General features: G+C 41.6%; 1 protein-coding gene across 1 annotated transcript in view; it reads left to right on the top strand.

Annotated features, from left to right (window-relative positions):
* HYDIN (HYDIN axonemal central pair apparatus protein) overlaps nt 1-25,418 on the top strand; it is a 549,453-nt gene that overhangs the window by 135,709 nt on the left and 388,326 nt on the right. Inside the window, exon 4 of the mRNA XM_084959659.1 lies at nt 930-1,046. The gene's annotated coding sequence lies outside the window, so the exon portion shown is untranslated. The remainder of the gene's footprint in view (nt 1-929; nt 1,047-25,418) is intronic.

Below are 25,418 nucleotides of genomic sequence, written 5' to 3'. Positions count from 1 at the left end.
GCTACACCTGAGGCATATGGAGGTTCCCAGGCTAAGGGTTGAATCAGAGCTACAGCTGCTGGCTTACACCACAGCCACAGCAATGCCAGATCTTAGCCATGTCTGCAACCTACACCATAGCAACACTGGATCCTTAACCCATTGAGCGAGGCCAGGGATTGAACCCACAACCTCATGGTTCCTAGTCATTTTTTTTTTTTTTTGTGCTATTTCTTGGGCCGCTCCCGAGGCATATGGAGGTTCCCAGGCTAGGGGTCGAATCAGAGTTGTAGCCACCAGCCTACGCCAGAGCCACAACAACGAGGGATCCGAGCCGTGTCTGCAACCTACACCACAGCTCACGGCAACGCCGGATCGTTAACCCACTGAGCAAGGGCAGGGACTGAACCCGCAACCTCATGGTTCCTAGTCGGATTCGTTAACCACTGCGCCATGACGGGAACTCCATGGTTCCTAGTCAGATTCATTTCTGCTGCACCAAGGTGGGAACTCCACCATTCTCTTTTTTTCCTTTTGGAATTCTAATTGCACATCTATAAGATCATTTGATGTTGTCCTACAGTTCCCGGATCCTGTCTTCTGTTTGTATAGTTTTCAAGTTCACTGATTTTTCCCTCAGCTCTGTTAAGTCTGCTGCTGAGCCTGTCAATAACAGTCCTGACCTCTAGTACTGTTTGTTGTTGTTTTACCATCTCCATTTGTTTTTTTACAGATTCCATCTCTTCTGAAATTACTCATTTGGCAGTGCTTGTTCCTTTTCTCCACTGGAGCCTTTGACATACTTTTCATCGTTATTTTAATTCCCTGTTAGCTCCAATATCTGTGTCATATATGAATCTGGTTCTGTTGATTATTTTATCTCTTGGTATTGTGGGTTCTTTCCCTTGCTTATTTTCGTTTACCACATTACTGGTAATTTTTTTTTATAGGGAGATAGAGAAGAGGATCTGGGCAGGCTCCATGGCCCTCCTGCAGCAGCTGTTCTTCCCCTCTCCTAAGCCTGTGCGACAAGGGACGCTTTCTCAGGACTCTTGCCATCATTTTTTGTGAGTACGCATTGGAATCTGTAGAGCTAGAAGCCTGTGAGTGATGTGCACTCCCCTGTATCTGCAGCCTTTAGAGCTCACCAGCCAGTGCTCACCCTCTACAAATTTTTAAACAATTCCAGGTGAACTCTTCAAGTGCTCCAAGTAAACAGTGCTTGCATTCCATGTCTTCCTGGGGACATTTGTTTCTCAGATTTGGGGCTCAGTACTCAACTTTAGCTTTTTGATGGTTTCAGGAAAAGTCATTTACTTGCAGTTTGTTCAACCTCTTTTTTTTTCAACCATAACGTCTTTATCAGCTCTCCATACCTAAGTAGAACCTATAGACCCAATCTTTTTTACCCTCTATTGTCTCTACTACTGGATGATTCTTTTGGTGGTATTCAAAAGGATAAGGGGAGAAAAGGTGTAAATTAAAGACACATCACCAAAATCCATTGTGTAGACTTTGTTTAGATCCTGTTTCAATTCAAAAGGATTATTTATTTATTTATTTTTGCTTTTATTTTTATGCTGCATCCATGGCATATGGGAGTTCCCAGGCTAGGGGTCAAATTAGAGCTACAGTTGCCAGCCTACACCATAGCCACAGCAACACCAGATCCAGGCCACATCTGTGACCTACACCACAGCTCACGGCAACGCCAGATCCCCAACCCACTGAGGGAATCCAGGGAACAAACCCGTAACCTCATGGGTACTAGCCAGATTCATTTCCGCTGTGCCACAACCAGAACTCTGCAAGAGGATTTTTTAAAAAATACAATCAGAGACATTTGAACATGGGCTTAGATATTAGAAGATATTAAAGAATTATTCTTATTTGGTTAAATATTACAACATTACAGCTATATTTTAAAAATCTTATTTGTCAGAGATAAATTCTGATGAATTTTTAGGCGAAGTGGTATTAAGTGGGAATTTATTTTGAAATAATCAAAAACAGAAATAAAGGTGAGAGGAGAGAGACATGTGATAGATAAAAACAAGAATGGCAAAATACAGATAATTAATGAACTCACTGATCGCTCCATGAGGGTTCATTATTTTATCTCATCTTTATCATATTTTTTTGCCAATTTCCATAACAAAAACTTTTGAAAAGAGAGCTAAGGATATAATTAGGACTCTATTTCTTAAAAATGAAAGGTATTTATCCTAAGATTTAAAGTGGGTAAAGGTGAATTTTTCCTGTGGCAGATCAGAGGTCAGGCAGTCCTGCTGAAAATTTCCTTTGAAAACCTCCTCTGCTTCAGCAAACCAGATAATTGGTGATATGACAAGCACGGGGAGAAAAAAGAGGCAAAATGCTATGGTTTCAGTGCACTTGAGTCCTGCAGACCTACACTGGACCAGGAGGAGGAAATGAACCTTGCAGATGTCTGATTAATCCTAGCTCAATTTAATGTCTATTTTGTGTATACTTACCTTAGAAGGGATATGTTCTGCTTTTCTTCCCTTTTATTGAGGTTCTCACTGTCCCTCCCTTCTCCCCATTTTTCATAGTATGGAGAGACTTGGGAAGTGGGTAGCAAGGCTGTAAATTCCGTGGGGGAAAGGACCGTTCACTGTTTTGAACAGCGAATGGTACATCTAGTACTCTTACTGGCATATGAAAGACATTAAATAAATATTGGATGAAGAAATGAAAGGCTAAATTTGATTTGCTGCTTCCCACATAGAAGGGACCTAATAAATATTGTATTTGTTGAATTGAATGGTGACAGAAATGACAAGAGAATTTTAGAGTTTTACGTCCACTTCATCTGGACCTCTTCAAGTGTTGGAAAGACGTTCGGATGAACAGAATTAGCCAATGTGGTGTCTGTGAACAGGCAAGGGAAGCCAAACGCAGTGCAGTTTTGTTTAAAGCAAAAAGAACAACACATGGTTACGTATAAGCCACCTTTCTTTCAAATATATTTGTGGAAACGAGGACACAAATTTGAGGACAGTAATTCTTTCCTCCTTTTTAAAAGCTTTGCTATAGTTCTGCCAGGAAATCAGGAGACTAGTATCCTGTCCACCAAAAGTAGGAATGGCAGGTACCCTTAAATAAACAGGTGTAGTGAATTATGGCGCTGCTTGTTTTGATGAATATGCAAGAGTGACAAGTTAATCATAAACCTCCAGCTCATACAGGGAAGGTGGCCAAGGAGATGCTGCGGTTTAATTTACATCTTTGGAAGGCATGGAAGATTTAATAATCGCCCTGCCTCATACATCAAACTAATACCCCTGAGGTAGAAAAGCAAAACATTTTTAACTCTTAACCTGAGAAGCAATAAAATCTTGTCTCAGGTCACAAATAGATTGAGTTTCTGGTGGTCTCAATGGACCCCCCCCCGCCCCACCCAGCATGTGTGATATATTCAAATTCCAGAGCCACTCAGCACCCCTGAGAACCTTGGCGGCAAAACCAGGGAAGCTGGGAATGCCATGGGAATGGCTGATCCAATCAGAAGGTCTAGACCAAGGGCAGGGACGGATTTTACCTTACATCTACCCAATAATTTATTTTACCTTCTATATCAACTACAAATAGATTATGGACTACAATTGTATGTGGATTTGAAATTGAGTTCTACATGTTTGCTTCTAGTTTTTGCTTCAGCTTTGTCCTCCTTATGTTAATACTTGTTCTTAAAGGATCAAAAACTGTTTTGAAGTTTTTACTCAGTATAGGATTTTAACCTGGCCAGAGAAACTGGGATACAGAAAGGGGAAATAATCCTTCATGGCACGTTGAGCCACTTGTGAAACCTAAGCTGTTTTCAGACTTCCAGCTCTTCATTTCTTAAGGAGCTAAGCTAGGAGGTGTGATGAATTTACTAATTCAGAAAATTATCTCCTTACTGTTACTAACAAAGTAGATATCATCTTCCATGTTTAAAGTACTGGCCACGGTGGTCTCAGAGAAAGAGGCAGGTAGGATTATGTGCATTTGCAGCATGTGCAAGTGTATTCACTGTTCCACTTTGCTCTGAAATAATTTTATAAAGGAATTAGCTTGTAAAATATGATTTCTGTCTGTCTTCTTCCTAATGCTGCTTATAACTTCACTTGAATCATTGTGATGTTTAAGGCATTGTTACAGGAAATAAAACATAAACATATCTAATTCCCCTCATCCCCTCTCCCTTCAGCCCCTGTGACTCTAAATCACAGCTATAAACTAGGACTGCATTTTGTCCTGTCTTCCAAGGGCACCCTGACTGCCTGAGCCTGACTGTTAAGTAAGTTTCATGACCTTGCTGAATCTCAAGCTTCTTATCTGAGAAATGGAGTAAATAATACACACTCATATGGTTGTGTGAAGATTAAATGCCTGAAAACCATTAGCATTGTGTCTGACATGTATTACTAGTTCAGTGAATGGGACGTTGGTAGATTATTGTTTTTGCTGTTCCATGAAGAAAGGGCACATTCTCACCTCTTTGAGGACTTCGAAGTCTAGTGGAGAAAATAAACAGCTAAACAGATAATTTAAAGTCAGTGTGAGGCAGTGTTACTTGGGCTCTGTTTGTCTCAGGCCACAAGAATATTCCATGGATGATTTCAGTCCTTGTTTTGTAGCATGAATTTTGGGGGGAAGGAAGGCAAAACTAAATGTTTCCTGAAGCTATAGCTGACATGGAATGTTGGGTCCTGGAAGACTGCATATTTTTATCTTGATGACCTTATGTTTTTCCTAAGAAAAAAATTTCCTGCTCTTAAGATACTATGTTAACTTCCTTGGACTTAGGGTATATGTCATGTAACAATTTCGGGCCTCGGGAGGCTCGGACTACATCCTATGGTAAAGGGGAGTCAATAGCGGAGGTCTGTAAAGGAAACTTGGAAGTCTTCCCGTTCTCTCCTCCTCTTGCTACCAACTTTCACACCTTCTCTCCCACACAGGGAAAGAGTGCTATCTAATTGGAAGTATAGCAGGATTCTAGTTGGGCCACATTCGCTGGTGACAAGAGTCCCTGTGTATGAAAAACTTTGCCCTCTGAGTGGGTATCATTCATGTGTCTCTCTCATCATTGTGACTTGTGATACCCAAATGCCCAAATAATATGTCTACAGCCCGGACCATTCTCCTTAACTCTAGGACCCTGTGTTCGACCACCCACTTGACATCTCTGTTAGGAGGTGACAAAACTGAGCCCCCGAGCAGCAGCCCCCCAGTCCTGTTTCTTTCGGTCTTCATCATGTCAGCTGATGGGACCACCCTTTAAGGTGCTCAGACCAAAACCTTAAGGATTATCCTTGACTCCTTCCTCTTTTTTGTACCTACATCTAAGCCTTCAGCAAATTCTAATGGATCTACTTTTAAAGATGGACATTGTGTGATCACTTGTTACCTCCTTCCCTGCTTAACCACCTCATCTCCCAGCGAGATTATTACAATAGCTTCTTGACTGGCTTCTGTGTCTATGTTAGCTCCCCTCCATTCCGTGCTCAACACAGCACCCAGAGCTATGCCATTTAAACATAAGTTGGATAAGTTCATTCCTCTTTCTAAAAATCAGATGATTTCTCATACATGCAGAATAAATGCCCAGGCCTAGGTGCTCTGTCCCCTCTGACCTTCACTTTACTTCTTTGACCTTTGCTCCTCTCTTCACCTTGTTCATTCCATCCCCGCCACAGTAGCCTCCTTACTATTTCACAAATACCAAAGCCTGTTTGTACCTCTGGATCATCACACCAGCTGTTTCCTCTGCTTGGAAATTTCTTCTCCCAGCAAACCACATGGCTTGCTTTTTTAATCTCCTTCAAATCTCACCCCAAAACACTTTAAGTTTGTGTCTCCCTCTGCATTGCTCATTCCTGCCTTGTTTTTTCTTGTATGTTATAGTTTACATATCTATTTTGTTATGGTCCGTTTGCCCCCATTTGAAAGTAAGCTCCGTGAAGGCAGGAGTATATTCCTGTTTTGTTCACACTTGTACCCTTACTACCAAGAACAGTGTTTGGCCCTTAGTAGGTACTCCAGAAAACTTGTTGAATGAATGTGTGAATTCCTTCTAGCAAGATGAATGGTTTTAGGTCAGCCTTCCTTATGTAAGAAGAATGAAGGTCAAGTTCCTGTCGTGGCGCAGTGGTTAACGAATCTGACTAGGAACCATGAGGTTGTGGGTTCTATCCCTGCCCTTGCTCAGCGGGTTGATGATCCGGCGTTGCCGTGAGCTGTGGTGTAGGTCGCAGATGTGGCTCGGATCCTGAGTTGCTGTGGCTCTGGCATAGGCTGGCAGCTTCAGCTCCGATTCGACCCCTAGCCTAGGAACCTCCATATGCCACGGGAGCGGCACAAGAAATGGCAAAAAAAAAAAAAAAAAAAGGCAGAATGAAGGTCAAACTTGAATGTTGGGAGACGGGAATGAACAATACAGTATTGGCCAGCTCTAGCTGTAGGATGAGATAAAGCTTCAGGATGAGATGCTTCTAGAAACTGACTGGCTTACCACTTCTAAATGTTCCTATTAGAGAAATAAAGCAAACAAGTAGGCTCACCTATCTGTTTCTCAGTGCCAGAGATGAGAAAAGTTATAATAAATTTAGTCATTGTGCTATTGTAACAAAATAAGAAATACATATTTGATCTTCCTCCTTGTTCCAGGCACAGAGCTCCAAAACTCCTTGGAATTTCCTAAGAGGGGTGAGAAGAGCATCTTTTGTCATTCATAATAAGTACCTTTCTTTCAACCAAGCTTGGGTTTACGCTAATGAGGTGACTCTTGGAGGGTGAAGTCTGGTAGCCTGAGAAACTGAGTGATCGATTAAAGGATTGGAAGTCTCAGCCCTGACCTTCAGGGAGGGAAGAGGGGCTGGAGACTGAGTTCAGTCACCATTGTCCAATGACTTAATCATCCATGCCCACATAATGAAGCCTCCATAAAAACATAACCAAAGAGGTTCAGAGAGCTTCTGGGTTGGTGCACACCCCAACTCCCTGGGGGAGGACCCTGTCAGATCTTGCTCTGTGTGCCTCTTCTGGCTGTTTGTCTGTATCCTTTATTATATCTTTTATAATAAACCAGTTAATGTAAGTATTTCCCTGAGTTCTATGAATGGTTATAGCAAATGGTCAAAGGAGTGGTTTCTGATTCAAGGGAGTTAATAAAAGGATTAGCATATAACCACCTTCTCCCATGAACCTAAGAAACAAGTGCTTGTAATACCCACACAGCGTGGCTTTGGAGATCCTCTTTTTTGCTTGCCATTCCTCTTGGAGGAAGTACAGAACTAGCTGGTCAGATATCTGACAGAGAAAAAAATAACAAGCTTCAACAGGCGGGTTTTAAAATAAGGTGCCCTAAATTTTTTTCTTTCATTTTTTTTTTTTATTACTCAAATGAATTTATCACATCTGTAGTTGTATAATGATCATAACAATCTGATTTCATAGGATTTCCATCCCACAGCCCAGGCACATTCCCCCACCCCCCAAACTGTCTCCTCCAGAGACCATAAGTTTTTCAAAGTCTGTGAGTCAGCATCTGTTCTGCAAAGAAGTTCAGTCTGTCCTTTTTTCAGATTCCACATGTCAGTGAAAGCATTTGATGTTGGTGTCTCATTGTATGGCTGACTTCACTTAGCATGATAGTTTCTAGGTCCATCCATGTTGCTAAAAATGCCAGTATTTCATTCTTTTTAATGGCTGAGTAATATTCCATCGTGAATATGTACCACATATTCTTGATCCACTTCTCTGTCGATGGACATTTAGGTTGTTTCCATGTCTTGGCTATTGTAAATAGTGCTGCAATGAACACTGGAGTACATGTGTCTTTGCAAGTCATGGTTTTCTCAGGACAGATGCCCAGGAGTGGGATTGCTGGATCAAATGGTAGTTCTCTGTTTAGTTTTCTGAGGAATCTCCATACTGTTTAACACAGTGGTTGCGCCAATTTACAATCCCACCAACAGTGTACTAGTGTTCCTTTTTCTCCACACCCTCTCCAGCACTTACTGTTTGTAGACTTTTGGATGATGGCCATTCTGGCTGGTGTAAGGTGGTACCTCAGAGTGGTTTTGATTTGCATTTTTCTAATGATGAGTGATGTTGAACATCTTTCCTTGTGTTTCTTGGCCATCTGTATGTCTTCTTTGGAGAACTGTCTGTTTAGATCTTCTGCCCATTTTTTTGATAGGCTTGTTTGTTTTCTTGGTATGGAGCTGCAGAAGGTGTTTATAAATTTTGGAGATTAATCCCTTGTCAGTCAATTCACTTGCAAAGATTTTCTCCCATTCTGTGGGTTGTCTTTTTGGTTAAGTAGGCTTTTTTTTTTTTTTTTTTTTTTTTTTTTTTTTTTCTTTTTGCCATTTCTTGGGCCACTCCTGTGGCATATGGAGGTTCCCAGGCTAGGGGTCTAATCAGTGCCATAGCCACCAGCCTACGACAGAGCCACAGCAATGTGGGATCCAAGCCTTGTCTGCAACCTACACCACAGCTCACGGCAACACTGGATCCTTAACCCACTGAGCAAGGGCAGGGATCGAACCCGCAACCTCATGGTTCCTAGTTGGATTCGTTAACCACTGTGCCACGACGGGAACTCCTGGTTAAGTAGGCTTTGAAGGGAAGGACTTCTGTGAGTTTTTCAAGGTCCAAAAATTGATCCCAGGTTTGGGGCAGGAAGTGTAAATGATGAACCTTGAACAACTTGTACAGAAAGAAAGGATACTATTGACTATTGGAATTGTGACAAAAGGACACAGAGAAAATTTGAGAATCAGAAAGAGTAATCACTATAATTGATTAAAGTACATAAAATATAAAGATATCTTAGTTCATAATATTACTTTAAAAATTGCTATCACTGGAAATTACTATGGCACCAATTCATTATTCTGAAAATTAATAAAGGTACAGAATCAAGCAATTATTCTGTCTTTCCTACATAAACTATGTTCAGGGAAAAATAGCCAATGAGGAAAATTCTTTTTTTATTGTATCACTTTTTCTAATTTTGAAGCAATCTTTGAGTTGCCAAACATGTCAAGTATAGTATAACAAACTACTTCCCCCCACTAGCCATTTAAAAATAAATTGTCCTGACGCTCCCCCACCCCTGAATACTGAAATACTTTTGTGTTTGTTATAAATAAGGACATTCTCTTATACAACCACAATACAAACCATCAAAATTAGAAAAGGAACACTGATGTCCATTTTTCCTAATAACATCCTTTATAGCAAAAGGGTTCTGTTCAGAATCATGCTACTAACCGAACTCGGGCCTGCACGCATGTGTGCATGCAGGAAGGCCAATCTGCTGACACCAGGTTGTGGTGAAAGCAAATGCAGCATTTGTGGTAGGGCCCCAAGCAAGACGCCCAGGGCAGCTAGTGCTCAAAACACCCCAGACTCCCCAGTGGGTTTTAGGAAAGCATTTTTAACGGCAAGGTGAGGGAGGGGAGTTGCAGGTATGTGATGAGTTTGTGCACAATTCTCTGAAGGGTTGATGGTGAGGTAACAGGGCAGTGTCACAGGGGTTAACCCCATCACGCCTTAGGTAAATAGGTCTGGGAGCTATAAGCTCAAGGGCGTCAATAGTTAATGTCTGGAAGATGTTTCTTGGGGTTCTTAGCCTCTGTGAAACAATTCAGGAAATGTGCCTCAGATACTGTTACTAGGTGCTTCTGAGAGGCAATGGGAGAGGGGTCCGTCCGGCAAGGCCCTGTCAGATCCTGCTAGGTTACAGTGTGTTGCGTTAATTGTCATGTTGCTTTCATCTCCATTCTGGAGCAGTTCCTCAATCTGACTTTCGTCATCTTGACATTTTTGAAGATTACAGGTCAGTTATTGTGTAGATTGTCTTTCAAGTGGATTTGTTTCCTTGTGATTAGAGTCATGTCATGCATTTTGGTAAGAACGGAAGCTGTGTTCGTCCTGTTGCCCCTTTTGGCCAAGGGGTTTATGATTTTGATTTGTCCGTTACCCGTGATACTCACTTTGATCGTTTGATTAAGGGGGGGCTTCTCTCAGGGTCTTTCACTCCTTTCTTTTGGATTTTATGAGGTGATATTTTGAAAATATTTAAATTTCCTTCATCAGACATTTATTTTATTTATATCATCGAGCTCCTGGATTCTTACTTTATTCAATAGGTTATAACTTGTTACTGTCATTATTTATTTTGATGCTCAGCTTTCTCAGATTAGAAATGAAGGAGCCCCATAAATCTGGCCTTTGTGTCTCTGATATGTCCCATTATTCTTTGAGTACTTGTTCACTTTGTGCCCAAAGATGTCCCAAGCACATCTTAAACTTTCCTTGCTCTTACCCTTGGATCGGCCATTCTCCTGGTCCTTTTAGTGGAGAATGGTGTTTAGAAGAGGTGTTATTGCTCTTTGGTATTGCTGCCCTCAGCCTCTCTCACCTCCCTGGTAGATAGAGCCAGGGAATGTGTGTGTGCGATGCAACGTGTGGACCTTTCGGGTACTGAACAAATTGTAAAAAGACATTTGAAATTTATAGGACCTGGGAATTAGGTGATATTAAGGACTTGTTAATTTTGTTATGTGTGATAAAGATATTGTGATTATGTTAAAAATAATCCTTATCTGTGAGAGGCACCTGACATACTTACAGATGAACTTTGCTTTCAAAGAGCTTAACTGAGATAATCATAGATGTATAAAGGACTATCTAAATAAATTACTATTCCATACATACATACATATGTGCTGATACACACATATGTATTCACTATGTATACATGCATACATGCATATATACATCCATCTATACATACATTATGATTTGAGATTAAACTTGAGCTTGGTCTATAAGTATCTGGAATCTCAGCCCTCTATAGCCAATGTCTAGAAGTCTGCAGTCTAAAAGCCCCTTGCTAAAGTAAACTTAAATTCCAAGCCTCATTTTATAAGACCCGGAAAGGTTTTAACCACGTCTGGAGAAAAAAGAGTCATCTCTTGACCTTCAGTTTGGTGCCAGGGTATCCATCTTATCCCAGAGATAGAACTGATAATTTGAGACTTCATAATGTATTCTTGGCTGTGGCTCAGCTTTTTGTGACACTAAACCGTTATTTAGGACCAAGCGCAAAACCAGCGTTCGTCATCCTTTCTGCGAGTCACCACCGGTATGACAGGAGGGGTCAGTACAGACACGAAGACGTCCTTCCCTCCCTGGGTAGGGGAGCTGGCTTCTGGCCCCTACAGCTGTTCCCTGCTCGACCAGTCATAGTTCCTGGGTGCTCTTTGACATCCTGAGCAGCTGCAACAGCCAGGAATTTAGTGCAAAATAATTCATCAGTTAATCTCTTTGTTATTGGACATTTCTGATGCCTGTACCTTGGTTCATACTGTAAATGAGGTGGAACATGGCATGACTCTTGACTGTTACAGGCATCTGCTAATGTATAGGTGTCCTGTCTACCCTACCCCTGGCCTATGGGGACCTCCTGAGCCCACAGAAGAGTGACCATGTTAGGAGGTAGTGAGACAGATAGCCTGTGGGTTGTACACACCTCCCTCAACACTGGCAGTGACTTCACCCTCTCTTTTCCACCCCGGGAGGCATATCAGAGTATCCGTGAGTGAGAGGGCTCACTTTAGGGCCTCTTTAACTGTAATGAAAAGTATGTTATTTGAAAACATCAATACTTGAGCCATTGGGGACACACGGGTGACACAATATCATGGTTCCGAGCTATTCTTCCTTGGAATATTTTTAATAAATAAAAGAAATGTCAAACAGTGTTTGCACACTTCGGTAGAATTGTCCAGGGGCCTGATTTTTGCCAAAGCTGAAAAATCCCCCTGGAAATCTTCCGCTTTGCACTTAATTACCACCTCCTTTGGCTCTTTCCCTTTTACTGCTTTTCTCTCCTCCCCCTGTGATTTTCCCTTCTTGTTGCCAAACACACTTTCTCTTCCATACACCATCTGTCTCCAGAATATATTTGCATTTCCTTTTTCCTTCCCAAAGTGGCCTAACCCTGCGGCCTATGTTTCCCCCCACACACCCACAATAGACCACTTCTGCTAGGTTGCCCCATGTGTTGGTGGGAAGGAAAGCCATGGCTTGCCAAATTGAAATAAACCAGGAACCCACCAGAGACGTTCTTCTGGACCTGGATATATGCATCCACTCTCCAGAACCTCAGGCTTCAGGGATTGGTTTGTGATATGCCTTTTCGCTTTTTTTTTTTTTTTTTTTTTGGTTATAAAACGTCCAAGAATTCCAAAGTGTCAAAAGGAAAAAGTAAAAGTAATTCTCTCTAGTACCCATCACATTTCTCAGAGGGGCATGAACTCCTCAGCCACACGCAGTGATCCTAGTGACTGCTACCAGCCCCTCTAGTCTTTTCTTAGGCACATATCCAGGTGTGTACATGGCGAGGTGAAACAAATTGGGTTATACCATACATAGTGTCTGCAACTTGCTTGCTATTATTTTATATAAATATCATGGGCATCTTTTCACGTCAGCGTACATTTTTTTTTCTCATGACATTTAACAACTGATATTCGACTGTATGAATGTACCATGATTTATTTACCCAAGCCACAACTGATCTATAATATTTCCAATATATTATTATTACCAGGGCATAACACATTTACTTTTATGCTTGTGCAGCTGTATCTGTAGGGTAATTGGAATTGCGGCAACAAAGGGGATATGAATTTTGAATGATGGTAAGAGTAACAGGTATGTTTAAAGGGTCGTGCATTTTAAACATTGATAGGCACCGTCTTAAACTTTATATGCAATCACTAATAGAAAGACAGCATCTTCTACCCTCAGTTATGGGAGATGATGAGATAAATGATAATTTGTAGAGCATAAAGCGTTTTATGGGAGTTCCCACTGTTATTCAGTGGGTTAAGGACCTGACATCTCTGTGAGGATGCAGGTTTGACCCCTGGCCTCGCCCAGTGGATTAAGGATCTGGTGTTGCTGCAAGCAGAGGCATAGATTGCAAATGCAGCTTGGGTCTGATGTTGCTGTAGCTGTGGCGTAAGCCCCAGCTGCAGCTCTGATTTGACTCCTAGCCTGGAAACTTCCATATGCTGCAGGTGAGGCCATAAAAAGAAAAAAATAAAAGCACTTTACAAAGTGTTTTTTTCCCTTTCTCATTAGGTTTTTATTTATTTATTTATTTATTTATTTTTTGTCTCTTCAAGGGGCTGCTCCCGTGGCATATGGAGGTTCCCAGGCTAGGGGTCTAATTGGAGCTATGGCCGCCGCCCTAGGCCACAGCCACAGCAATACCAGATCCAAGCCACATCTGTGACCTACACCACACAGCTCACGGCAATGCTGGATCCTTAACCCACTGAGCAAGGCCAGGAATTGAACCCACAGCCTCATGGTTCCTAGTCTGATTCGTTAACCACTGAGCCACGATGGGAGCTCCGGTTTTTGTTTTTTAATTTTTCCCCATTTTTAATTACTCAGTGAATTTCATTACATTTATAGTTGCAAAGTATTTTTATTTGACTTATTCAATACTCAAAGATAATGTTATCTCTAATTTACTGGTGAAGAAATAAGGGGCTCGTCAAAATTAAGTGATTTGCCTAAGATAGTACACTTGGGAGGCCGATCTCAGCCCGAGCCTGTCTGTCATCACCACGCTTCTGCCGTGGGCGCCTGACTGAACACCAGTGCAGGGGCAGAGGGAGTGCGCAAGGAATACTGGTCAGCCGGCCCATGTAGGACAACCAGGGACATACAGGCATTTCATTCTCTGCTATCACTTCCTTGCTGATGCCATTTAGTCACCGCTTTAAGTACCATCTATATGCCAGTGACTCCTAAACCTTTTTTTTTTTTTTTTTTTTTCCTGGTTGCACCTGTGGCATGTGGAAGTTCCTGGGCCAGGGATTGAGCCTGAGCCACAGCAGTGACAATGCCAGATCCTTAACCCACTAGGCCACCAGGGATCACTGTGACTCCAAAACGTTATATTTCCAGTCTAAAACTTTCTCCTTAATATATCTTATATGGCACTCTTGATCTTTCCTCATAAATTTGCTCTACCCCAGCCATTTCAGTTTCATTCTTTTAGTTCTTCAGGCCCAAATTATTTATTTTTTATTTTTATTGAAGTATAGTTGATTTACAATGTTGTGTTAGGTTCTGGTGTTTAGAAAAGTAATTCAGTTTGCAAATATATATTTATATATAGCCCTCTCATATTCTTTTCTATTATACTTTACTACAAAATATTGAATATATTTCCTGTGCTATACGGTAGGACCTTGCCATTTAAGTATTTTATATATAGTAATTTGTATCTACTAATCCTAGATTCATAATTTATCCCTTTCCCCTTTGGTAAGTTTGGTAAGTTTGTTTTCTATGCCTGTGAGTCTCTTTCTGTTTTGTCAGTAAGTTCATTTATATTGTATTTTACGGATTCTACATAAAAGTGATATCATATGTGATAAGTGGTATTTGTTTTTATCTATCTTACTTCGTTTGGTATGGCAATCTCTGGGTCCATCCATCCATCTTACTGCAAATGTTCAGGCCCAGATTCTTGATTCCTCCCACTCTCTCATACCCCTCATTCACAGGGAGTGTGACCAAGGCCAGATTGCCTGTTCCTGCCAGGTTTGTTGTTAAAATCCAGGCATACCTTCTTTTAAAACACACATAGATTATACTGCTTTGTTCTAATCCCATTAGCTTGAAATGGAGTTCTGATTTGAGTCTTGGAATTTGTACTCTAGTTTGGGAGTGACTTTCTAAACTGAGTGAATATTTGGAAATCAGATGAATTTCTAAACAGTTTCTTTTTCTTTTTTTATTACTCAAGGAATTTATTACATTTGTAGTTGTACAACGATCATCACAATCCAGTTTTATAGAATTTCCATCCCACAACCCAAGCACATCCCCGCACCCTCTAAACAGTTTCTTAATAAATTATTTTTCCTTGTTTCTGAGACTATAAAAATTGAAAGTCTAAGTTAAACTTATTGAAAATATAATTCATCTTAGCCGAGGAAATCATTGGGCCCAGATTTTTAGAAACGCTCAAGTCCTTCCTGGGTCAGTTCTTCCATATTGCATACATACATATTGGGCATGAGGGGAGCCCTGGCGGGGAGCCTCTTGCTCTGCTGCTTATTCTCTCCCTGGCAAAAGTACAGCATCAGAACAAAAGTCTTCCAATGGAAAGGCAGTTGATTTGGGGGGTTTCAACAGGAGCTGAGGCAAAGCTGTGGATCTTTCTAAATGCATGAAAAAATGTTGTGAGCCACACGGGAAGTCCTCAATGCATGAAGAAATGGAAGCTCTTAGTAAACCATGGTGAAAAACATAAATTATTGATCAGCAGGGGGATTTAGCTTGTCAGAAAACATTGATTTTAATTTTTGCATATACTTTTGTTATTTGTGTTTCTATGTATATGTTTTTGTGTGGGAAGAAGTCATATTTAGAAAACAAAAGCTGAACCATATATGTGCTATGATAATTACAATTCATTTGTCAACTGGGACCTCCCTGGCCCTGGGAAATTTAGGTAAACTTCATTTAAATCCTCCATTTTCCAGCCTGGCTAGAGTTTCCCTGGGACAGAGGGTGTTCCTGTAATGGGAACTTTCCGATGGTAACACTGGAAAAGTCCTACACAATTCATAACAAGTTGGTTACCCTGAGCTTGACTGAATTCAGCACTCTTGCTTAATTTTTTCTGCCTCCTTGTTATGACTCCTTTATTCAGGCCTTCTCAGTTCTACTCCAGGAGGCCCTGCATACAAACCTCAGTTCCTTCATGGATTTCCACAAAAGATTCATTTGGTCCTATGCCTTTAATGAAGTAAGCAACTTTCCTGGTGACTTAAGAGGTCACACATACCACTGAATGGCCTTTAACTATGCCACTGGCTTTTAATATCCCTCTCTTTCTTTCTGTTCCCTTCAGTGAATCAGCAAATTTGTTCTCTTGTCTCATCAAGAGTACTTCTATCTCTAAGGGTCCTTGGTGGCAGGGGTCCTATGTTTTATTTCATAGGAAACACCAAGAAATTTTCTCAAGAATATTGAGTCTCCTCTAAGAGAAAGTCTTTACCCAGCTACTTAAAGAATAAAGTTGTGTCCATTACATTACATAATGAAGAATATTTTATACAAACATGGGTGAACATTTTTGATTTGATTTGGAAATTACTAAGCTGCCTTCCTTTTTTCTCTTTCCCAAGATCTTGTAAGATGCAACTCCATCCCCAACTGTACAATGCCATTTTTTTCTGCTCTCCTGGAGCTTAATAGAAAAGACTAAACTGACGGTAGAGCTTAATTGTCTCCTTGTTTTAGGGACAGTGTGGAATTTTCTTTAGAGGTATGTGGCTTTATGCATTAACAAACCCCTCAGGATACTGACTTTACAAGGGGAATCGAGCGTGCATCTTAAAAAACAACTGATGCATCTTTCCTAACGGAAGGCATGAAAGATTCAATTCCATCTCGGACCAGAGGCTGGAATAATGAGGAAGTTGTCAAAACCATTCATCAGGATGGAGTTAGAGGGAAGTGAGGTCAGATGAATGAGACTCTGGGTGGTCTAGGGTTTTTGAGTAAGGATTCTTTCAGCTCTTCTTGGAACTGACACATCTGAGCAAAGGTGGGAACCTCTTAGGAGTGGAGAGGCCAGAAGACTCACTTGGCTTCCAGCTCCTCTCACTATGGGAGACTCAAGGAGTGTAATTTATAGTGAAATCAGCCAAGAGAAGAAGGAGGCATGAGGAAAGGCGCACATGGGAGATGAAAGGTGGTTCAAGAGAGTATGAAATGTCTAGAAGCTTCTGGAAATTCCATGCTCCTTTTTGAAAAGCTGTGCTTTGGTGAACAGAGCATAAAAAAATAGTAGCTAGCATTTATTGCATGCTTACCATATGCTAGATATGGTGTTTAATTCATACATGGAAAAAATGTTCAACTTTACTAAGTCACTAGGGAAATACAAATTGAAATTACAGTGTAATAGTGCTATAAACCCACTAGAGTGGCTAAAATGAAAATATCAGAAAATACAAAGGGTTGGTGAGAATGTGGAGCAGCTGAACTCTCATACAGTGCTAGCAGGGATTTAAATTGGAACACTTTGGAAAACTGGTTGGAAGTATCTGCTAAAACTGATACCCTCTGTCCTAGAAATTCCACTTGACCCAAAATTGTATACATAGTTTCAGCAAAAGATATGTACAAGAATTTTCATAGCAGCACTGCTTATAATAACCCCCAAATGGAAACAACTGAAACCTCCGTCAAGGGTAGAATGAATAAATAAATCAGAATATTTGGAAAGTGGGCTAGTATACAGCAGTGAGAACAAATGAACTCTATGTGCAGCGCTATGGATGAATCTCATTTTCTCCTCACAGTAATTCTATGAGTTATTTTGATTTCCATTTTATAGGTGAGAAAAACTGAGCACAGAGAAGATAACTTTATTGCCTAAAGCTACACAACTAGGAAGTGGAGTATAGCTGGGATTCAAACCCTGGCAGTTGAATTCCAAACCTTAATCTCTATGCACCACTACCCACAACTTCTAGGACTTAGTTTGTGTGCTGTTTTAGTGTAACATACCCAGGGACACGGGGTGGAGATGGTGCAGGTGGGCCAGCTAGTCTACCAGCTAACTTTGACTTTTAACCAAAGTTTTTACGATGTCCCAGGCTGTGGACAAGAGTATAGTGTTGAACCCTCACAACAGCCCTTGCAGTAGGTACTCTTGTTGTGCCCATTTTTACAAATGGGGAACAGATATGAAAAAGTAAACTAGTTGGCTAAAGTCATATCACTGGTACATGATGGAGCCGAGATTCCCTAAGTCTTTGTCTACAAGTCTGTACCCTTCACTCTCCCACCACTTGCTTCTCAGCAACAACCAGGAAAGCAGAGATGTAGGGCCTATGTCTTAACAGGAACTGCTGCTCCTGGTCACAGAGCTTGAGTTCTTTGAGTTCTGTCAACTGACAAAACCCATGAGAATCTGAGACCAAACCCTGAGGTTTCATGAGGCCATCTGACTTCTAAGCAAAGTATCTGCCATAGGTTATCTTCACCCACCATCAAGGGAAAAAGAAGCCTATATTTCCATGGCCTTGACCACATTTTCCTGGAAACAAAAAAAGATATGGAAATATCTGTAGCTTTTGAAGCTTGCCAAATTGCTCCCAGGCAGGCTGTGAGCATGGCCCCTTTCTAAAAGCCAGAGCCGAGAGGGCTTGTACTGGGGAGAAAGGGAGGGTTACTCAGCAGATGGCGAGGGTGTATGTGAAATTCCTTGGTGAATTCCAAAACAGGCATGGGCCTGCCCCCCAGGGTTCTCTAATGAGAGGAGGCCTGGACACTGGCAACCTCTAGCCACTAGCTGCTCAGGAAACAGATGCTAGGCCTTCCTGCATTGCCAAGAGCAGAAGACACTGGGGAATCAGTTTCTTTTGCTTGAATGTGTTGATGGAAAAATGAGGAGGTAGGAGAATTGGGGTATTTTTGGTATTTCTTCCTGACTGTAGAGTTTCATTATCTCCAGCTGAATCATTACAGTGGCCCCTGACCTGGTCTCCCTAACTCTAGTCTTTCTCCTCCCTGATTGACATTTTTCATGGCCCAGAGGTAGTAAGTCCATACCTGAAACTCTGGCTGCAGCTTCCCCAAGTATACCATGCAATTGAATGTCGCCATGTCTGTGCAAATGCTGAATCCTACCACTTAATGCCGCAGGAGCCTGCTTATCTTTGAAGCCCCAGTGCAAAGCTCTGTTGTTTGTTTGTTTTTTTGGCTATACCCGCATCTTGTGGAAGTTCCTGGGCCAGGGATGCAACCCACACCGCAGTTGCAACCTGTGTCACAGCTGTGACAACACTGGATCCTTAACCTGCTGTGCCACACGGAAACTTCCCCAAGTTCTGTCTTTGGTATGGCCCTTCCTCACCACCTCTGTAGGTAGAATTCACTGTTACCTTCTCATCCATTCCCCAAATGATTTTTTTACTATTTAGGACATAATGCCCCTGCTCTAAGAGTGTACTGCAATCATTTGCCATTCTGTCTCTAGAGTAGACTGTGAGCATCTCATGGGCAGGAGCTGTGAGACATTCTTTCTTATATCCCCAGCATCTCACAGTACACAGCTTGTCTAAGTGCTGAGTTGATGTTTGTTGGGTGGAATCCAAAAGCACAGACATTTGGGTTATAAGATCATAGTGTGTTTGCAACCCCAGTGCAGCCATTGAAAAACAAAATAACTGCTCTTCTCAGGCCAGCTTCCCCCTCTTCTGTCACATTGCAGTCTCATCCTTATGTGTCCCATCTTCATTTCACCATTAGTACCAGAAACTCTAGCTTTTAAGGGTAGGCAAGGAGTTGCTTTCCTTCATTTCAGCTTTCTCATTCCGGTGGGTGGTGGGGAGGTGAGAGCCAGCAGTGATGAGGTCTCATGTCCTGGTTTATTTACCCAGTTTCCCATGATGGGTGAGCAGATATCAAAAGCAAACTTTTAGAAAATAGATTTTTTTTTTCTTAACAGTTAACTGAAGTGTATTACTTAGGCAGTTTTCCTTAGTTTTTCCCTAATGTCCCTTTCTGTTCCAGCATCCCACCCAGGAGAACACGTGACATCGAACCCCCCCGTGTTTACTTGGGTTCCTCTCTGCTGGGACAGTTTTGGATGTCCTTGGCCGTTTTGAGAAGTACTGGTTATGTGTTTTGCAGAATGTCCCTCTACTGGAATTTGTCTGATGTTTTTCTCAAGATTAGACTGGGGTTTTGTGTTTTAGGGGGAAAGATCACAGAGGTGAAGTGTCATGTCATCACATCCTATCAAGAGTCACATCCAAAACTGTCACAGCAGAGAGGAGCCCAAGTAAACACAGTGACTCAATGTCACGTGTACACTTTAAAAAACCGGAGCCTTTAATTACCTCTCCCTCTCCTCAAACTTGTGTCTCTTCTGGGTTTCCTATTTGAGTGTCAATTTGTTTCCTATTTTGTGTCAATTTCATTGTATACAGAGACAATTTGAATTTGTAGATGGTATACAGAGGACTTGGAATTTGTAGCCTCAGTTAATGGCATTGTCCCACACATAGTCATGAAGACTAGAAACTCCCTCTCCGCTTTCTTCTCCATCCTTCATCTAATTAGCTGTCTGTTACTAAGCTGCTCCTGCCCCAGTAGCTATGTATTTTCCCTACTGTCTCGTTCAGACTGTCTCTGGTTAACTCTGTTATTCTTTTCCACAAAGTATAACCGTGGTCCACCAACTATTCTCTCTGCTTCCATTTCCTTTCCTATCCATTTCAGTCTTCCTGTTACATTAACTATTGGTCTAACATCAACTCTACCTTCAGAAATTTCAGAATAGTTCCCCATCACACACATAATAATGTTTACATTTCTTGATGTGGAATTTGAGGTTTTTCTGGTTCTAGCTCCAAATGATTTCATTTGCCATGGTAAATATTAGTTCCCTTACTCTATAATTAGTGGTTTTGGGGAATTTATCTCCAGAAAAAATGAGTGTTTTCTTAATTTCCCCCCAGAAGACTAAATTAAATGGCGTGTGTGTGTGTGTGTGTGTGTGTGTGTGTGTGTGAGAAAGAGAGAGAGAGAGTGTGTTATGTGCATACCTCACTGGGGCTGTGTACCTCTTCAAGTCACACCTTTAGCTGCAAAAAAAGGACTACCCATGGCTTAAAGTCTAATATGAACATGACCAGTCCACTTGCTGCATAGTTTTATCAAGTTAGAAAAAAAGAAGGAGGAGGAAAAGGTGAAGAGAAAATACCCTTCATAGAAAATACCCACCCAGAAGTGTGTGTGGGTGTTTACCAAAAGCTCCACTCACTTTCCCTTTTTTAGTGGTTTAAAACAACAGTGTCTATTATCTCAGTTTCTGTGGGTCAGGAATCCCAGCTCCCCTGCCTCAGACTTTCTCACAGGGCTGCTTGAATCAAGGTATTGGCTTCTCCACTCATTTTTGCACTTTGGTCATAGACACTTTCTAAAATTCACTGGCTAAACCTCTATTACTTCAAGCTTCTTTAATTCAGAGTGCTTTTGTCACACTCCGGGAATGGTGTTTAAATGGAAATTGAATTCTTTCTTGCCTCGGAGAGCCAGTTGTCCATGTCACAAGATGTGATCTGAATCTATTGTGCTTGACTGTATCATATGACTGTCCTCAATTTTAACGAGCAAAAGAAACTGGCTTTCAAATTCCATCTGCCTATTATTCGTGTAAGCCCACGGTCCTCATTATTAAAGTTTAAAGTGCACAAGGAATTTGCAAACGCATTTAGACAGCCTACTGAGGAATGCATCAGGCAGTCCAGACCAGGGGCCATGTTTATGCCCAACGCTAGACAAAGAGAAGGGCTAACACAGGTGTGGAAACAAGAGTGGGCAGAGCATAAACCAGGGGTCCCAGAATGTTCACAGGTGGGAGATAAGTCATTGGATTAATTAATCAGAAAGACTAATGTGCTCTTTGCATACTTACGATTATTGAGCCCCTCATTGAAGCTGTATTAGGGGAAAAGCAGAGACTGCAGAAACCATCACGACTGATTTGGAAACTGTTTTCGTTCCTGAGCTCCTCAGTAATGAACCTGCTTTCTGAGAGTGGAACAAGACGTGTTATTCTGGGGTGGGAAACATCCCCAGCTTATCTGATAAAAGCAGCTGCTGTAACCAAACCCCTGGTGGGTCTCACACTCTTTGGGAATCCCATTTATCCATGGAATAGAGTGCTTCAGTCTCACAGGACTTGGATATCTCTGTGTTGCCAGCAGCAGGAGCAAGGGCTCTTATTAAGGGTTTGCGTGGTAAGGTGCAGACACTGACAGGCCAAGACAATTGGTGAGAAATAAACAGAACATGTGGACAGAACACATCATGTAATTTCACTCCATGCCTGTGGACTTAGACTTTATGTCTCCATCTTCATCTTGGCTCTCAAGAAAAACACACACACACATACACGCACGCATGTGTGCACGCGTGTGCACACACACACTATCCATCCATGTGTATGTCAGTCATGTTCCTCCACTGGGCTCCCAGTTTTGCCCTCATTAGTTGAATAGCTAAGAATACTTTGAAATACTCTTTTTTGGTGTATTATCCATGACACTGCTACCTGTGCAAGGGGGACTATATGATTGTATAACAATTGGGCATGTTACTACTATATTTTAATTTTTATTTCTCCCTTTTTCTGTTTCTGTGGGAGGGATTATTTTCTTAAGTCCTAACATAAATTTAGATTTTACCTTGTTCATTCCTCACCAAAGGTTGTTGCCCTCAGTTTTCAAAGTCACAACCACCTCTCGAAGGTCATCAGCTAGGGCCAAATCATATCGGGGTCATCCCTGGCTGCCATTAACCCTCTGATAAGTCCATCTGCTTTTCTAATGAGACTTGGGGCTGAGGACTCTCCAAAGCCTCAGAGTTGGTCCAATGAGAAGACAAGGGCAATGGGGTATTTTTAAATTTGACTTTGTTGTTTCCTTCTAACATTCAGCCTAGACAGCCAGTGAAAGACCACTGGCTCGGCGTCTGCCTCCTCCTGTTCCCCTTCCCATGTCATATAGAGGCTGCACCCTTTCATGCTTAGACTAGCCGGAAGATTAGCAAGTGAGAGTTTCCCTCTGTCCCTAGTATCAGACACAATTGATACAATCTCAAATTACCTAGGTGTTTGAGAAATTTGTGCCTAAATGAATGAATGGACGTGTTCTTATATGTTCCTCTCCATTTCTGTAACAGGATATCATTATCAGAGCAAAATTTTTACATGGACTCAAATCAAACCTTTCTTCTCTTCTAGGGCACCTGAACACTTAACAAATCCTTCCTCATTTTGCTAGAAAAGAGAATTCGAGACTTGTTGCAACCTTTTCTCTCTAAAATCAAAGTCGTAGCCCATCTCCATTTCTCCTTTATATGGTTCCTGGCTCTGCCAAGCTCGAGTCTTTTGTTCCAAGTATCTAAGACTCAATTTTGTCTTGGAAATTATCGTCTTCATCCTGGTGAAGCCCTGCTGGGCTACTTAGAGGGATGTTGTAGCCCCCTCATCTGGAAGTCTCACCGCTCCTCTTCCTCTGCTCTCTAGGGCTCTGGCTTGTTCACAGCAGCATCTCCAGTGCCTAGGATGGAGCACATACTCATGAATAGCTATGAATATGTTAAATGAATAAATGAAGGGGCTGTGAGCTTTCCAGGGCCCCTAGTGACCATCAAGATATGTTCTAAAGTGAGGATTCCATACAATATTTGATGAATCCATCAGAGGACATATTAATCAGTGAATCAAAATTTTACTGTTCCTTCAATGGCCACTTTAAATTCAACCTCCCCCGAAGCTTTCCTGATAAGAGCCACCAACCACAGTCTTTCCCTTTTTAACCACCCTTGTGTTTGTTGAATGTTTATGTGAATGATTACAGTGCTATTTATGTCATGATATATTGCACATTAATATTTGCATGTCTCTCTGCCTTCTTTCCCAATGATTTCAGTCTCATTTTCTAGACAGATTAGATCAGTTTTTTTTTTCTCGAGCATGGTTGATATAAATTAGTGTGTTTATTATTGTCAATTGTGTGTGTATCTTTATGTGCTACACACACACAGACCTATTCAGTCTGTGGTACTTCTGCACCTTTGGGTCCTACAAACACAAGGATTCTCTTTTGTGAGATTTTCATCAGAAAATGGAGAAAGCACATCATTCGTCTATAATTGTATTTCTGCATTGTCAAGTATTTTCCTGATAGGAGATGATTTTTATTTTGTCTGGATATTGACAAGACCCAGATCCTCTGCTTATACTTAATTGTGCATGCCTGATGATTGGAAGAGTTTTTCACAGACTAGCTCTGGCTCCACCCCTTTTAAACCACAGGTCTTTTCTACCATATTCTTTCGGGTCCAGAGCTGCATGACACTTTCACATCATGAATCAATTCCAGATCCTGGTCTTCACGTCTCCTATGCTTTAAATTATGTCTCACAGCCAAAGGAAGCAGCACGTGTCTTAGTGTCTTCTCCTGACAAGCGTTTCCCTCTGGATCTCCTCTTGACCATTAATCACTGGCGGTGCATTCTTGTTGGAATTTTGGGGATTTGCATCTTTAGGGAGTCCACGACCAAGAAGAATCTGCTTTTAAATTCTCTTCCAATACAGACATTGTCTGTATTGATGAAGGACATGATGTCATTCTTAGGACATGAGATAAGATGTATTTTCTCCCCGACAACCAAAACAGTGGGTGATTAATCATGGCATGGACAGTTTTTGTTCCTAGACCCTGTAAAAGCATTATAATTAGTCTTTTAATTGTTGGGTTGAGTCTGATATCCTAGCAGGAGAAGTTCAGTTCTACAAATTGAATTAACATAAATCACTGGTAGCAGAAGGGCAGGCATGGAAGATGGAGTGCCTCAAAGGACCAGACGAGGGAACTGGGGGTTGTATCATCTTGGTTAAGACCTTAGAACCAAGTCAGGCAGACCTAAGTCCTGCCACCTACTGCCTTTGTGATTTGGGGCAAGACACTTTTGTTTTCTGAGCCTTTGTTCCTCACTTGTGAAATGAGGAGAAGAATCCCGTGGGGTCGTGAGGATTCATGTGTAACAGGCCCTGCACAGTAGCACAGAATAAGCACTTAAAAATGTTAGATATCATCTGCCCACTTCTACCATTTCTCTCTTCTAGTTCTGTCTATCTATCTAGATGGATATCTTTGGATGTTTAAACTTTCCCTACAGTCTAGCCTCTTTAGCTATTTTTCAGAAACAACTCTTTTTGACAGCAGGTGCTAGGGCTTTAGTCATTTTCTGCCCACAGTGCCGAAAAGCAGCACTTGGAACATAATGATCCCTCCCATTCATTCAGCAATCTACTATTTACAAAGTATTGTCTCTGCTGTATCACTCAGTCTTGAAAACTACTCTCCACTGGCAGTGGTGATGTCATCCGAGCTCACCAGCTGGTGACAGCCCTCTGTAGCCTCTCCCCCAGCTGGTGCCCAGCAGAGGGCCACTGCATGAGAGGCTCCTCTTTTGAAGATGCCCGGCTGCCTCTGTTGGCATTCAGATCTTACCACCAGGGTCACCTCTTCAGAGAGGCCTCTGGCTCATCCCCACAGTCCTTCTCCACCAGAGCATCCTGTTTCACTACTTCAAGCACTTTTCACATCTGATACTTTTACTTGTTATATTTTTTAGATCAACTTCTCATGCTAGAATGTAGGTTACGTGAGAGCAGAAATATCCTCTGTCTCCTTAGGGTGTGCATTCTTAACAGGGGCAATATTGTCCCCAGGAGGGCAAAAGCTAGTTCTTGAGGGGGCAAAAACCTCACTCTATTTGTGTATACA

Source organism: Sus scrofa, chromosome 6 (genome assembly GCF_054392235.1).
Source record: "Sus scrofa isolate SSC_HxYL_T2T_F1_AM1 chromosome 6, Sscrofa_HxYL_maternal_Yorkshire_Landrace_v2.0, whole genome shotgun sequence".
Taxonomy (NCBI): Eukaryota; Metazoa; Chordata; class Mammalia; order Artiodactyla; family Suidae; genus Sus; species Sus scrofa.
Note: the sequence above shows the minus strand (reverse complement) of the source record. Positions and strands in the feature narration are given on the sequence as shown.